Below are 14,693 nucleotides of genomic sequence, written 5' to 3' on the forward strand. Positions count from 1 at the left end.
AAGAAGCTGAAATGGCTCCAGCCACAGTTTGAAAAGAGTCCGACGTTTCGGGACCAACTCGAACCCTTCCTCAGAGGATGACTGCCTTGGTCGTGGAAGCGTCTCTACGTCTTATTCAATCACCACAGCTCTGGCTTTCCCTTTCTATCACATCTCGGAGGCCGTGCACATAGACCAGGTGCGTTGTTCTGAGCGAGCGGTTCATGTTTGCAGGTGTGCGCTGAATATGCCAAGATTCGAGTAAGAGCCTTTTTCCAGATTCCTTTCAGTTTCTATAACAGAAGTGCCGTCAAAGTCAATTTTGTGGTCTCTCTTCTCACAGTGCTCTGCAAGATCACTATGTTGCGCTTCCAACTTTCTGATGTGTTCCTGTGTTGGCGTATTCATTCTGGGAAACACTTACTTTCACTTATGTAGCTGGCTAGCTAGACGCTAGGAACACAATACCTTGTAGACAACGCCTTGGTGTTGTTTCTTAGAAGGTTGATCTTTCGGCCGCGGCAGTAAGCGGGCTAGCGTCGATGCAGGTTTGTGGATTACCGTGACCTCCGCTTTTTCCTAGGACCCTGGAAAGCTGTTCACTGATGCCCGGTACATATGGCATGACGTCGCGCTGGGCTGACTTCTTCAGTCCTATTGTTGCCGGCTGGGTGGCCAGGGAGGGAGGGGGGTCGCGTGGTGCGCCGTTCACAGAGGCCTCTCTGCGGTGAGGTGGTTGCACTCTCAATACACGGCATGACACCCAGCGGATGAATGTTTCTGTGTATCCATTTTTTCGTAGTTTTGCAATGATCCTCTCTTTCTCTCTCTTTCTGTCGTGCAGATTACTCTTGTGCGTGAAAGGAGCGCCAAAATCACGGAAGCTTTGTGTGCAGCTGGCTGACGAAGTGAAATGCAAATACCTGCGGGTGTGCGATAGCTTTTTGTACACCAAGAAGGTCATGCGCTCGCCTTGTCGTCTGACTAAAACATTGAGAAACGGGAGCGCCCCCCATTTTGCTTTCGTTCCACCGTGAACTGTATCGCTTGGTAAACGGAATTAAGATAGTCGAGGAAGCTGCCTACTGCCAACTTTTTTATGATGCGGAAGCAATAATCCACATACCTGTTGCTTGTGTCACTCATGCGGCTAATTCTAGTCAAGCTAGGCCAAGCTGCCTGAAAAGTCAACAGCCCTCTCCCGTGGTCACTTGACCACCTCGGAGTGCACTTCACGATGTATTGTACATGGATAGTCCCGCATTTGCAAGTTGCAACATTACAGCGGGGTTCCCAATACTAGATCCTATGGGAGCTATGCCGGGACCACAGAAAAATGGACTAACAGTTGGGAAAATGCAGCGGTGAGGAACGTAACAGCGAGGTTGTACTGTAGCATGCCAATGCAACCCATTGTAGAACTTATTCACCATGCCACAATAACAAGCAAGTAAAGCTTGCCCCTGTCAGCAACCCAAGCCTAAGTCATTCGTAGGTCATGTCTCATCAACGGAGGCATATTTTGGTGAATGGAATAAAGTCTGCGGAAGCCTCCCTGTGGAACTTCTCGTGTGCGCAAAAGTCGAACAAGCTCTGAGGGCCAAGAGAACGAGGCTCGTTCCTCATTGCCCCATGCATCCTCGCCATTACATGGCGCTGCCCACAGGAACTGTGCCAGCTTGCAAAACACATGAGCGTCATGAGGTTACAACATTCTGTGAGGGGGATGCGAGCATCCCTGCAATCAATAATACAGATACTAATACACATCCTGCGAAACGTATCACAATGTTGATGCAAGATACCCAGAGTATCCAAATAGTACATATACGAGATCAGGGCCTTGGAAGTCGGTGCCTGAAGTCAAAAGACAGGGTGTGCATCTACTCCCCATCCACTTTTGCTTGGTTGATCACCGCGCTTATACCCCAACCTCACAAACACATACAAGCAGCCCATTTGGGCTGGAGCCTTTCTTGAGTAAAGAGCAACCTTAAGTCTAAGATACATGCTTCCTTAGCATTATGAGGGTAGTGTGGGCTTGTTGGCTATTCGTAGTTGATCGAGAAATTGTGCGAAGGACTGCGTTTGCAGCGTCTCTTGTCATTTTTTTTCTCACTACTTCTGGATTAACTCTTTAATATTGCCTAGTCATGATGGCCAGTGCAAACTGAACAGTACGACATACCGTCCTGTGGTGCCTCTGTCGCCTTTTCCTTTCCTCGTACTGTGTTCTGTTTACATTGCCATTATGAGTATTTTCCTACTTGGCCAATTTGCTATCCTAATATTGCCTAGCTCTGCCAAGCGTACATGTCGGGGGGCTCTGGGCCTGGCTGGAGCCTATCTGCTCGTTCGTTCGGCTGCCCGTCCCACCTGTCCTGAATCGCCATGTGCTGCATGCTAGAACATGTGGTGTCCCATGTAATATTGGACTCCGAATCACACCCTTCGGTGCTCTAACGATGCCTGGCTATCCTTTTCAAGTAGATGACTGATTTTACAATGAGAACTTCTGCAATGCAAACTTCACATTTTCACTGCAACACTACCACAACGAATATCGAACACAAAACTGCGGGACCTCTGCTATTCAGGTTCGGTAGAAACTGAGGGGCAGAAATGGCCATGAGCTACACTGCAGTGTTGTGCATGACTTCATAACTTTTTCACTTGCTGTAATGGCCCAGTGCTTTGTCTACAGCACCAATTACATGAAATGAAGTGGTCAGCATTCACCAAGAATAAATGCAGCAGAAATATGTTGCAGCTGCATTGCTTCTTGTTCATAGCATGTTTTACAGTGAAGCCACCTGTTGCTAGGATCTGGGCAAAATTGTGTCTATGCGTCCATGGAGCCACGGTACAGATGTGCATTCAGAGAGAGTGGAAGCACCCAGATTCTTTCTGTGGCAGCGCGAATGCATTCATGTACGCTCCCATTAGCCCTGAAATGACGTCATTGTTACCATTTAAGATGATCGTTGTCCATTGGTGCACTTCTTGGATTGCAGCTTGCAGAAGAAAGTCAAGTGTGTGTGCATACGCATTGCAGACGAGGTGGCATTCATGGTCTGCATATGCAATGGAGCAGCCACAGCTGAGTGGGGCTCCTGAAGAGTAGCTTGAATGTCTGCTGTCTTGTGGCAAGGTCTTTTGGTGTGATGAACATTGGCGTCAAAGTGCAGCTAAAGAAGCATGGGCTCTGCATCAGAGTGGCACTCTGCAAAGTGAATCTTTTTGGAAGATTGTTAGCAGACCCTGAGTTAGTAGACTTTGGAACCTTTGAGGTAGTGTAGCATTTCTGTATAGAATGTGACACGACTGTGAGGGCCACTCTTCAGTTCCTGTGATTGCAGGGGCATCACATAAAAACTTAAGTGCATCCACAAGCTCCACCACATCTCTCCACTCTGCAGAGTTAAAGGAGTGGTGACAAAAAACTTGTGAAGCTCTGTTTGTTGCTCTTAATGGCTACTGGCTCATTAATAGCGGCAATGAAACTCATATGCCCCAGCGCAAGACGAATGTTTAATATATATGCTTGTATGTTATGACCGTAGGCAGTTTCGATTTCGAAGAGCACACGGTGGCCCCTTGACGTAGTCGGCCCTAGACTCGTTAACAAATACTATCGGTGACCGTGAGAGCCTGTGACGTCACTGGCCAGCGTCTGCCATGTTGTCAGCGCTGTTGTTTCGTCTGCTGTGTTGAGCGTTGTGAGTGTTTGTTCCCTCGATCGTCAAACTATGTTGCTTATCTAGTGCGGCAATGAATGAAAGAGCTGGGAGGAGTGTGAAAATCAGTCGGAAAAGCTCGAGTCATATCGCGAATCTCACCGGGGCTGCGATTCTGTATTTGTACGTCATCGTCCAACTCAGGCGACGTTTTCTGTGAGGCTTGGGGGCAGCGGCAGCCTCAGCATTAGACATCCTGAAACATTTTCGCTCCGATCATTTGTAAAGTACTAGGTTGAGAAGTGACGAAAGAAGCAGCGAAATCACGACATTGGCTATCTGTAACAGTGTTTATGTGTAACATGTAAGCGTCGTGACGTACGTTTTACTGACTCGTATTTAGATCGGGCAACTTTGCGTTCTCAAGGCATACCAATGCATCATCATTAGGTGTCGCTACCAGCGTTGTCCGTCTCGTACTCACCTCCGGTAACTCGGCCAGAACTCGTGACGTACATTGTTTGCAAAACGGCCCCGCTCGATGACATCATCGCTTTTTGCTTCTATTTCTGATTCGGCACGTTCACGAACTTGAGAACTCAATGTACTTTTAGACTGTATTTGTGGCTTATATTGTACAGATGGCACCTATGTATACCCCTTAATGTATGATGCAACAGTCAAATTTTGTCCGAATTTTTGTGTCTCCACTCCTTTAAGTACATTGCGCCAGTTAAGGGTGCTTGCGTCCAAAGTGGCAAACTCAAGTGTGATGTTCTTTTTGAGTTCGAGAGGTCTTGAGAGAAATGGAGTGTTCAGTTTTTTGCCACCATCCTGCACATCATGGAGCATGTGTCCAATCAACAGCCCCTGCCAGTTGTCCAGTAATTTTGTTGCCCTAGCACTAAGATTGTATTGTCCTATGGTTGATTCTCTCCGTTTTGTTCCAAGTGTGTTGGTTGCTAGCTGCAGTGTGAAGCAGGCTTGCTGGATTCATGGCAGTCTCCTGGCATCCTCTCAGATATTGCAGCCATTTTCTGTCCGGATGTACTCTGCTTAAGAAGTTTCAATCGTCCAGCTGGCTCATAGCTGCTCCAGTCATCAGCAGTGCCCATGGTCATGTGACCCTCTGGCATATGTCGCATGTTCAAAGTTAACTTTTTATCTAGAATGTCGCCTTACCAAATAACACGCGAGGCTTATAAGCCCTCGTTACCATGTGATGTCCAAGCGTAGCTTGTAAATGTGACAGTAACTTCCTCCACAATAATTGCATGTTCGCACCGCTTTCCTTGCTGCTGGCTGTCTTTCTTTGTTGACTTCCGCGGCTGAGGTGCGGCGTTCATTTTCGGTGAGTGCGGCTGTCTCTTAGAGCTTTCATCTGTCGCTATGTTGCTTCGTGTGTGAGGCACACTTCGTTCTGCAGACAATTTGGTCGCATATCATCTTCTCCTTTTTCTGACCCAAAGTTGCAGTCTCTGGTCTTCAACTTGAGATCCGTTAAGAAACTGTCGAAGCTATCATTGGTACGTTATACTCTGGTATGGAATATGTAGCGGGAGTAGACTTCATTTTCCTTGGGCGAGAAGTGGGCGTCAAGAGGTTCTACCACATGGTTTAAGTCAAATTGTGGGTGTGGCTGTGCTGGAGTTGGTTCTCTGAAGCTGGAGTGTATTGTATACATCAAGCAGATTTGGCCCTCCAATCGTGAGAAGAGCAACTTGCCTTTCCGAGGATGCGTCGACGGCATCCGTCGCTTCAGGTAGAGCACGAAGGCTTGCTTGAACGTGCACCATTGTTCTGCCGTGTTGCTGCCTGCTTCGAATTTCGGTGGCAGCGGTAGCCTGTCCATATTGTTGCGGTCACCGGGTGTGTCAATGGTTTGAGTATCCCACTTGTGACACCATGTTAATTTTCTGCATGGGAACACAGTAAAGGTTCTCGAAGAACGAAACACGTTTATTGACACGACATTCCTGCGTGCGTCTAGCTTTGAGGAGCTGCCTCGCTGCTCTGGGAGAATGAGAGGGCAAACGTGAGGGTGCCGGGAGAAGGCATACTTTGCGTTTCAACACACTGTGGTGTGGTGGCGTCATCAAGTGACTGCTCATGTAACAATAGGGAAAGCGAACAATGCACCTAAAGACAAATGAAAAACGAGTGAGCCGAAGCACATTACCTAACCGAAGCAATAGGTGTTCCAACTGCTTCATTAATATTTGAAGTCTTGTGCTTGTTAGTAACTTAATGTGATCAAGATTGGAAGTTTCCCATCTCATTCTTTTTAATTTCTATTGCAATAAAACTATTTTTAGTGTTTTGGTACATTGTTATATCTAAAGATTCCTGCTTTAGATGGTGCTATACATTCTTGAAAAACTACTGATAGGGCCTTGCAAGTCGTTGAAGACCCTTGAATTTTGGCCTTAGAAACCTGTGCAGACCCTGTGTGCGATGGTTGGCACTCGTCTGCTTGTATTATGGTTTGATACTTCCCACCATAGAAAATTAAAGCCCCATTTTTTTTGTTGATTCCGGAGGTGTAGCCGCAAGAAAAAAGAATTGCAAAACGCAGCGCCACAATTTTAATTTCATCCATGAAATACTCGAAAGAAAGATAACAATTGAAGATGTAGTGCACATATTAGGTAGCACTTTCATTGTGAAAGAAGATGCAATGTTAATTATGAATTAAAGAAACTGTCAGTGTATACTGTAGTTTGTGTGCTTGTATGTTAGGAGTTTTACGGTCTAATTGAGCTATAAGGGAATTGTCTATCAAGCCCGTAGCCAGGGGGTGCCCGACCCCCCCCCCCCCACCCGAAATTTTGGTGACACTTCGTGTTTTATCGAAAATAAAGAAAATAGGCGTTTTGCTCAAATAGTCAAGGCTTTCAGCAAGTGCCTCCCCGCCCCCCGAAATACTTCCTGGCTACGGGCCTGTCGTCGTTGTGTATTATGATTTATGATTTGTGTACATCGTTAATGTTCATGTAGATTACGACTTGTAGTGTGTGATACCTTTGATGCTTTGCTATGTTGAGTGAACTTTGCCACATGTCCTTGTTGTTTTCCATGTACCAGGGAGGCTCTGGTTCTCCCTAAGTAACAAGTGTCACCTTTCTCCTATGTTTACCTTCATTGTTAAGAAGAGATAAATTCAAAATGAAGAGAGGATGTGATCTTTTTAATTTTGTCTGTCATTTCTATCTTGCACTTGCAAAGATTAATTGCCTCGCACAATTTGCACACTTGAACACTTCCACGGTCAGGCATATGTTGGCCGGTCATGGTGTCTTGCATATTACTCTATAGAATTTATTATCACCATGATCAGTGGCTTGATCGAGTTTGCTTACACGCAGATGTTGAAGTGACCCACTTTTTTTTTAATGCATCCAAATTTGTGTACTGCCATTTTGATGTTATTTACTACTCCTACTGTGCAGCATAGCTTTACTAAACTTGTTTTTTTGAACACTCAAGTTGTGCATGCAATGTTTTGTGTTGGTTTCAAGTTGCGGTTGTGAAAACTCTTTTGTGGGTCGATCACTGAACTTGTTGAGCTAATGCTTTTGGTGCAACATCTTAATATGTACTACGCTTGTTACAAAGTGATAATCAATGCTCCTGAATAAAACTTTTGTCAGCATTGTTATCCAACGTGTATATGTCATTTATTTTGCAGTACCACTTGCCATGGTGTTCATCTTTGCTGGCCAATCATGTCAGCAAGAATGAGTGACATTAAAGGAGTGGTGACAGAAAGTTTGTGAACCTTTGTTATGTGCTCTTAATCAGTGGCTACTGACTCGTTAATAGCGGCAACGAAACTTCATTTGCCCCAGCGTGAGACGAATGTTTAATTATATGCTCGTATGTTACGACCGAAGGCAGCTTAGATTTCGAAGAGCACTTGGGGAGGAGGGGGGCTGTGACGTAGTTGGCCTACTCGTTAACAAATGCTATCAGGTGACCGCGAGAGCCAGTGATGTCACTGCCCAGCTTCTGCTGTTTTCAGCGCTGCTGTTTCGTCTGCTGTGTTGAGCGCTACGAGTGATTGTTCCCTCAATCGCCAAACTACGTTGCTTATCTAGTGCAGCGATGGAGGAAGGAGCTAGGAGGAGTGTAATAATCAGTCGTAAAAGCTCAATTCACTTCGCGACTCTCGCCAGTGGCTACGATTTTGTTCTTGCCATCGCCGGCCAACTGAGGCGACATCTTCTGTGAAGCTTGGAACAGCCACAGCATTAGGCGTGCTGAAACATTTTTGCTACGATCATCTGTAAAGCAGCAGGTTGAGAAGTGACGAAGGAAGCAGTGAAGTTCTGCTGCTGACCCTAAGGTCGCGGGTTTGATCCTGGCCGTGGCGTTCGCATTTCGATGGAGGCGAAAGGGTAGGGGCCCGTGTACTGTGTTATGTCATTGCACATTAAAGAACACCAGATGGTCGAAATTTCCGGAGCCCTCCGCTACGGCGTCTCTCACAATCATATCTTTTTTTTTTGGGGGGGGGGGGGGACGTAAAACCGCGGATATTATTAGAAGGAATCAGCGAAATCACAGCATTGGCGCTCTGTAACAGTATGTATGTGTAACATGTAAGCGGCGTGATGTACGCTTCACTGACTCGTATTAGATCAAGCAACGCTGTGTTCTAAAGGCATACCATTACCACGTACGCACGTCGGAGCGCTGAAGCATTGTGTGTCCACTCGCAGTAAGATCCTGGCAGTAGAAAGCTTCATTTTGACGGTGGACTTCCTAACGTTTGCGGATACCCGCTTTACCTGGTTACCGGAGCCGTTGACGGCTGCTGCAGCAGCAGAGGGACAGGTAGTGACATCTCGCGGCGTTTTGTCTCACTACAATAATTTCTTTTTCTGTTTTTTCAGTTGCGCCGCTGCTGTTGTCGAAAAAAAAAAAGCAATGAGAATGCTGTGAGTTGATAATTATCTCACTGCCAATGCTTTACAGTCAGTAAGCAGGTAAGTCGGTGCAATGTTGTGGATTTCACGTTAGGCTCCGCATCATCAGGTGTCACTACCAGCGTTGTCCATCTCGTACATGCCTCCCGTAACCCCGCCAGAACTCGTGACGTACGCTGTTTACAAAAGGTCTCAGCTCGATGACCTCGTCGCTTTTTGCTTTCATTTTCGATTCGGGACTTTCACGACCTTCACAGCTCAACTAACATACCTTTTAGGCTGTATTTGTGGCTCATATTGTAGAGATGGCACCTCTATGTTCCCATCTGTGTGATGTAACAGTCAAATTCTGTCCGAACTTTTGTGTCACCACTCCTTTAAATATTCTTTTAGCCACAAGCATAAAAAGAAACCTGTATGATTTCGTACTTCGCTGGGTGAAAGAGCAGGAGGTGGCTGCCATAAATAGCATAAAGTGCAGAAACTTCAGGTGCTCACTCTTGAATTCCAGTGCATGCTTTTAATGTGGAGCAGCAAATGTGTGATCAGGAATTACCCAGTTGATGTACAGGCAAATAGTAGTGTTTCTTCAGATAGAAACGCAGCGATGGCACGTGAAACGCTTTGTTATGCAGTGCATTGTTTTATTGTAGACTCGTTTCACTGCATCTAGCCTTTTGAGTGGGAATTTGTGCAGGATGTTACCAAATAGTGCAACGTATCTGTGCAAGGTGAGCATTTGTGCTTGATGACATGTACATACTTGTCAAGACTTCATGACTATCATAATGAAATCAAACACGATGGAACAGAAATGGCGACGCTTGCACTAAGTCACCCAAGGCTTGAAAGAGCAAAACTGTATGATTCTGAAGTCTAATCTGGTTGCTACTAGGTTGTTGCTAGGCTTTAGCTAGGTTAGTCACGGCACGGATGTCCAAACTGGAGAACTGAGTGTTCGCACCTCTAATATATCTATGGCTGAAGGAAACGCTGCAGCGAGCGAAGCGTCTATCGGGCTGTCTAACGTTTCAGCAAAGACTAAACGATGAGAACACAGGACGTCCAAAGGTATGAGCCGTGGGCTGGTCCCTGGCAAGATAAGGGCGGCTGCGCCCGGCAGTTCAAGTACGCAGTGCTGCCTAGAATTACTGTATATGCTACTATACAGTAACTCTAGTGCTGCCTGAGTAACGCAGCCCCCCCTCGGGACAACCACCTTCCTTTGAATAGGCCTTTCACGTGGTGGAAGGCAGCTGGCGCGTGTGCTTTCCGTCAACGCCTCCTATACTTTGAGATGCCTGGCACGTCGGCCGCTATCCTATTGTTCGCCCGCGGCCACCGTGTTTTACCGGATTGCCGCGAGGCAGCGCCAGCTTCTGACACTACTCTCCGCCTGCTCCGCCACAGAAAGTCACTGCGCCAGTCGCTCTGTGGAGCTCCGCAGCGCTCAACTTTGTGAAAATATTGTGCTTCAAGGTGTGTAGGGCTTAGCAGAGTGAAAATAATGTCAGAAACGAAAATAAAAAGTCAATAAAGTGGAACTACAATACCACAATGTTTATTCACTGCAGCAAAAGGCCAGGCTAAGCATTCTCTGCCAAAAGCTGGGGCGTGCTGCAGATAATGCACTATCACAGAAGGGTGATAATATGAATAGATATTGCTTCAACATAAAAAAAGAAATAACATCTATGCAAAGCAAGATCAACTACAGGTTCATGCACATAATGACCAGAAAATTGTAAACAAAAAAAGGGAACATGTATATATTTTATCACAGGAGTAAGTATCACAGCTATACAAAATAGCAGCAGCCCCAGCTATAAAGAAAAAATGCAAGATTGGTAGTCAAAGAAAGTGTAAAGCAAAAAATGACTGTTGTCACAGACAATGGTAAAAAAACGAGGGGCATCATCATGCATATGTAGCGAAACTAACAATTTAAAGCGAATAGGGTGGAAGAAGAGTTCCCCGATCCACGACACTGCTATCACAGTTGATGTCTGCAGTCCAAAGAAATCACTTCACTCAAAAAAATCAAAGAACAGAACCAATATATGCCGTTGCAAAGCTTCAGTACTTTACGTGACAGCGGCTTGTTGATACATTTTAGCCACTGCATTTCCGTCACTTATGTCTAATGCATGGTTTGAAAATAGGGGCTTAATAAAGTTTTTGCATATTACTTTCAGAAAAGCCTCTCTGGTCATCATTGCAGCTTTTACATTTCAACACAGGCAAGCCTGTGATTGCACTGACACTGTGCTGCAAACACTGTTCCATTGGTTTCAGAAGAGCTTTCCTGTCTGACAGCATTATCTCCACGTATTTCTTCAGTCCATAAAGAACTGTAATGAGTTCTTGTGTCGGGTAGTAGAGGCTCTCTTGGTGGCAAATCAACCCATCCACAGCAGAGTTTCCTTTTGCTTTCCTAACTAAAGACACACAGTTCTCACACGCACTTCTTTCGCTCACTGCGCGAGCTATGTAGCCCCCAACAAGTGCTATGGCTGCCATATCGGGAGTCTGCAAAAAAAAGGCTTCGATGACAAGCAAACTTCTTGCAGCGTTTGTTGCGCCCTTTTGGCGTTCGCACAGACAGCTACTGTGCTGCCCCTCACTTCACTTCCACGAACAGCCCGGGAAGAGCAGAAAGAAGTAGAGCTCTTGACGTTGCTTCTGTCGGATGATGCGACTATTCCTGTCTTCAAAATATTTTCTAGTCCAGAAACAGCACTTCTCACATCCATGACGTCATTGCAACCGGCAGTCCCCCTTAGAAATCCAAACAATGATTCTGTCGGATCGCTTGAGAATTTCCTTGTGAGTACAAAAGTGAAGTCGCACTCATTCAGCAGAAACTGTATGCATTGCACGTTGGAAACTGTGGTGAAAACTAGGGCATGGTAGGTTTCCTTGGCGAGAAAATTTTTGGGTGAACTAGCTTCCTTTAGCATTTCGAGGTACTCGAGAAAGACGAGCTCCAGCCAGTGAAGTCTGGGGTCTTCTGCGTCTGAAAACTGCCTGGTGTCCGGGTTGTTCTGGTGAATATGCTGCTCACAGTTGCTCACATCCATTAGAACGAACCTCCTGTGCACGTTCGTCATAAACTCAGTGATTCCACTCCTGCGCCAACTGCGCCAAAGTGCGCCAAATTGTATTTACTGCGCCATCCTGATAATATCGACGAAATTTGCGCCAAACTGCGCCAAAGTCTCGGGTTTGGGGGCGTCTATCACCGGCAATCGCACCGCCGGCGCGTCAGAACATGTGCAGCTCGATCTTGGGGCTGCCAATAAAGTCGCAGTCATGGACCAAGAATTATTCCGCTGAATAAATAGCGCTCGCGCGTGCGTTCCGAGTAAGCCACGATGCCATGCACGGTGCCGACGCAGCTTCTGTTCTGCAAGTCGGCTCGACAGCAAAACGCGCTCTCCGCAGAGGCTCGTGACGTCTAGGCCTATCGGTAGCGAGAAAGTGCGACGGCGATTCATCGGCGGACGTCGTCTGTTCAAGAAACGCTGCTGATAGCTCGTTTCAAGCGTCGCACGGCACGTAAGGAAAGCAATGTTAAGTAATAGCGAGTTTTAGTATAGCGGGAAACGCTTACGTTAGCGTTAGCGTGCGTCTCAACGCTAACGCTAAAACGGAACGCGCTGCGTGTCAACTGGTGGTCTTTTAGTACAGCGGAAGGCATTCCCGCTGACGCTAACGGAAGCACATACAGCGCCATCTAGACATAAAAGCACTAAATGCACTGTAGAATCCACAAAAGCGCCACCAAGCCGAGCTGATCCAAAGGTTGCGTCATGTGGCGTTTGCAGAAGTATGGTGGCTAGCAGAAGTGTTGAGTTCTGACACACTGGTTTCTGTCGACATGCCGCGTTCGAGAATTCTTCAAGACCCCTATTACTTGGCCTTTTTAAGCTGGGACGCATCACGCGTCACATTCATGCACTGCCGCGAAAGGCATGAAGGGAAAGGACGCCTGACATGTATCTGCTTGACTTTTGGCCGTATCTTGGAAAAAGGCAACTAAAGACAGCGTCGCCATCTCTGCGCTGCTACAGAAAACATGAGCGAACCTTGGAAACAAATCTTGCTAAGCCTTCTGCAGCGCAAATCCACTTTGTATCTCAAAACGGAGCCATTTTATCGGCGGTACACGGTTGGCGAAGCCTCATTACTCAAATCTAAATCAAATACGAACATTATTAGGGAATGAACAAGTTTAATAATGCAGGACGACGGCTACAAAGATTCGAAGTGGACGGCTCTCGCTTCAACAGGCACCGCCATCTTGCCTTACGTACGGGATCTCTTGCGTGCGTTAGCGTTGAACGCTATATTTCAGAAATAGCGTTCGCACGTAAGAGCTCGGGCTACGTTTACGTTCTGCTCATGCGCAGTTAGGAGCACGCAACGCTAACGCTAACGCTAAATCCTTGCGTTTGCTGTTATCCGCTATACTAAAACTCGCTAATAACTACATGAGTGCCGCTAAAATGCCTGTCACTTCGTTTTCCGGACATCGCGGAATGAAATCTGGGATCGCTCGCACTAGATATATGGGACAATATCGAATTTTCCTTACTTCGCGTTTATGGAAGAGCACGCGAACGGTGGAAACGCGTTGACACTTTTCCTCAGATATACTTTATCCATGGATCTTCATCCAGAACAGCTTTTTCGTAATTCCTTCCGCCAGCACGTCCGAGTTTGTAATCACTCTGCGGTAAATACCCCCTAAAAGGCCCTGCCCTTTCGAGCTCACGTGCTAGGGTTCCAATTCGAATTTTTTGCTTGCCTTTTTTAAAATGTCATCTCATTAGTAAAATCATATCTCCTGGTCGGAGCAGCCGCAAAAATGCACAGCTAAGTTTCGCTTAAGAGCGAAGCAATGAATGCGATACCAAAAAATTGTATTGTGAAACGAAGACTAGCAACTAACTCTTTTGGATACGATCTCGCGTAACTCAACAAAACGCTGGTTTAAGGGAATGTGGCCCCTCCAAGAAACGAAGCGTTTTCTTGCTCTGAGTTCTCTAAACGCGAGGTAAGCGTTGAGAGCACAGCAAGTTTATGAGCCGTCTCCTGATGCCTCGAGATATAGCGCGCGCGCAAGCGACTGCGCCCTTCGAACGATGCGGTCCCCCCCCCCCCTTCCGCTCCCCTGGCGCCCCTTCATGCTCCTTACGAAAGGCGGGCGAGGCGTTTCCTCTCTGTTTGATGAGCAATCGACGGCAGGCCCGCACGCGGGAAGATGTTATCTCATGCGCTGTCCGTGCGGCGGAGACAGACAGCCGGCTAGTTTAATCTCCGCTTCAGCCGCGTTCGGCGCCAGCGCTCGCGAGCTTTTACCCGCGCCTAGAATGCGCGTGGTGATGTTATTAATTTCGACTGTATACGGAAAATTACGGCAACGGCGACGGCAAAAATCCGCCGAGAGTGTCCATATAATTGCTATTGCAAGGGTAAATGTACGGGGCAGATTTTGCGCCCCCCCCCCCTCTTAGGTGATTAGGGGGGCGGCCGCCCCCTCCATGTCCCCCCCCCCCCTGTGCGCACGCCTATGCTCCTGAGATGATTTTTTCCATGAGATTTGCAATGAATCGAAATATTTCTAGCCTTCATAAGAGCCCCATAATAATACTCAGGTGCTTGACTGTTAATGCATTATGCTTCTGTATTGCACTCCAGGATATAAAATTCGCTACTCCAAAGTGCTCCCAGATGCAAAATTATCTGCTCCAAAGTGCTCCAAGATGAAAATTTTGCTGCTCCAAAGTGCTCCAAAACGGAAATTTTGCTGCTCCGAAAATTGCTCCAAATCAGAAGTCCTCGGTAGCATCACTGTAAACTCCACTGTAGGTGCATCATTTGCAAACTTGGTATCACGTGTGCCCTGCTTGGTCCTTCAAGAAGCTCAGAGCAGCTGTTACAGGTGGTGAAAAAATTTGTATTGCTGTTCTCACACCCATCTTCTCAATGTTTGTCGGATATAGTACATGTTTTCTTGTGAGAAAACGGACTGGTTTGACCAAAGAGCCTTGCTGCATCCTGTATAGGCTCTTAATGTAGACAGCAGATATTTCCTCTTGACCTC

Source organism: Rhipicephalus sanguineus, chromosome 6 (assembly GCF_013339695.2).
Source record: "Rhipicephalus sanguineus isolate Rsan-2018 chromosome 6, BIME_Rsan_1.4, whole genome shotgun sequence".
NCBI classification, from domain to species: domain Eukaryota; kingdom Metazoa; phylum Arthropoda; class Arachnida; order Ixodida; family Ixodidae; genus Rhipicephalus; species Rhipicephalus sanguineus.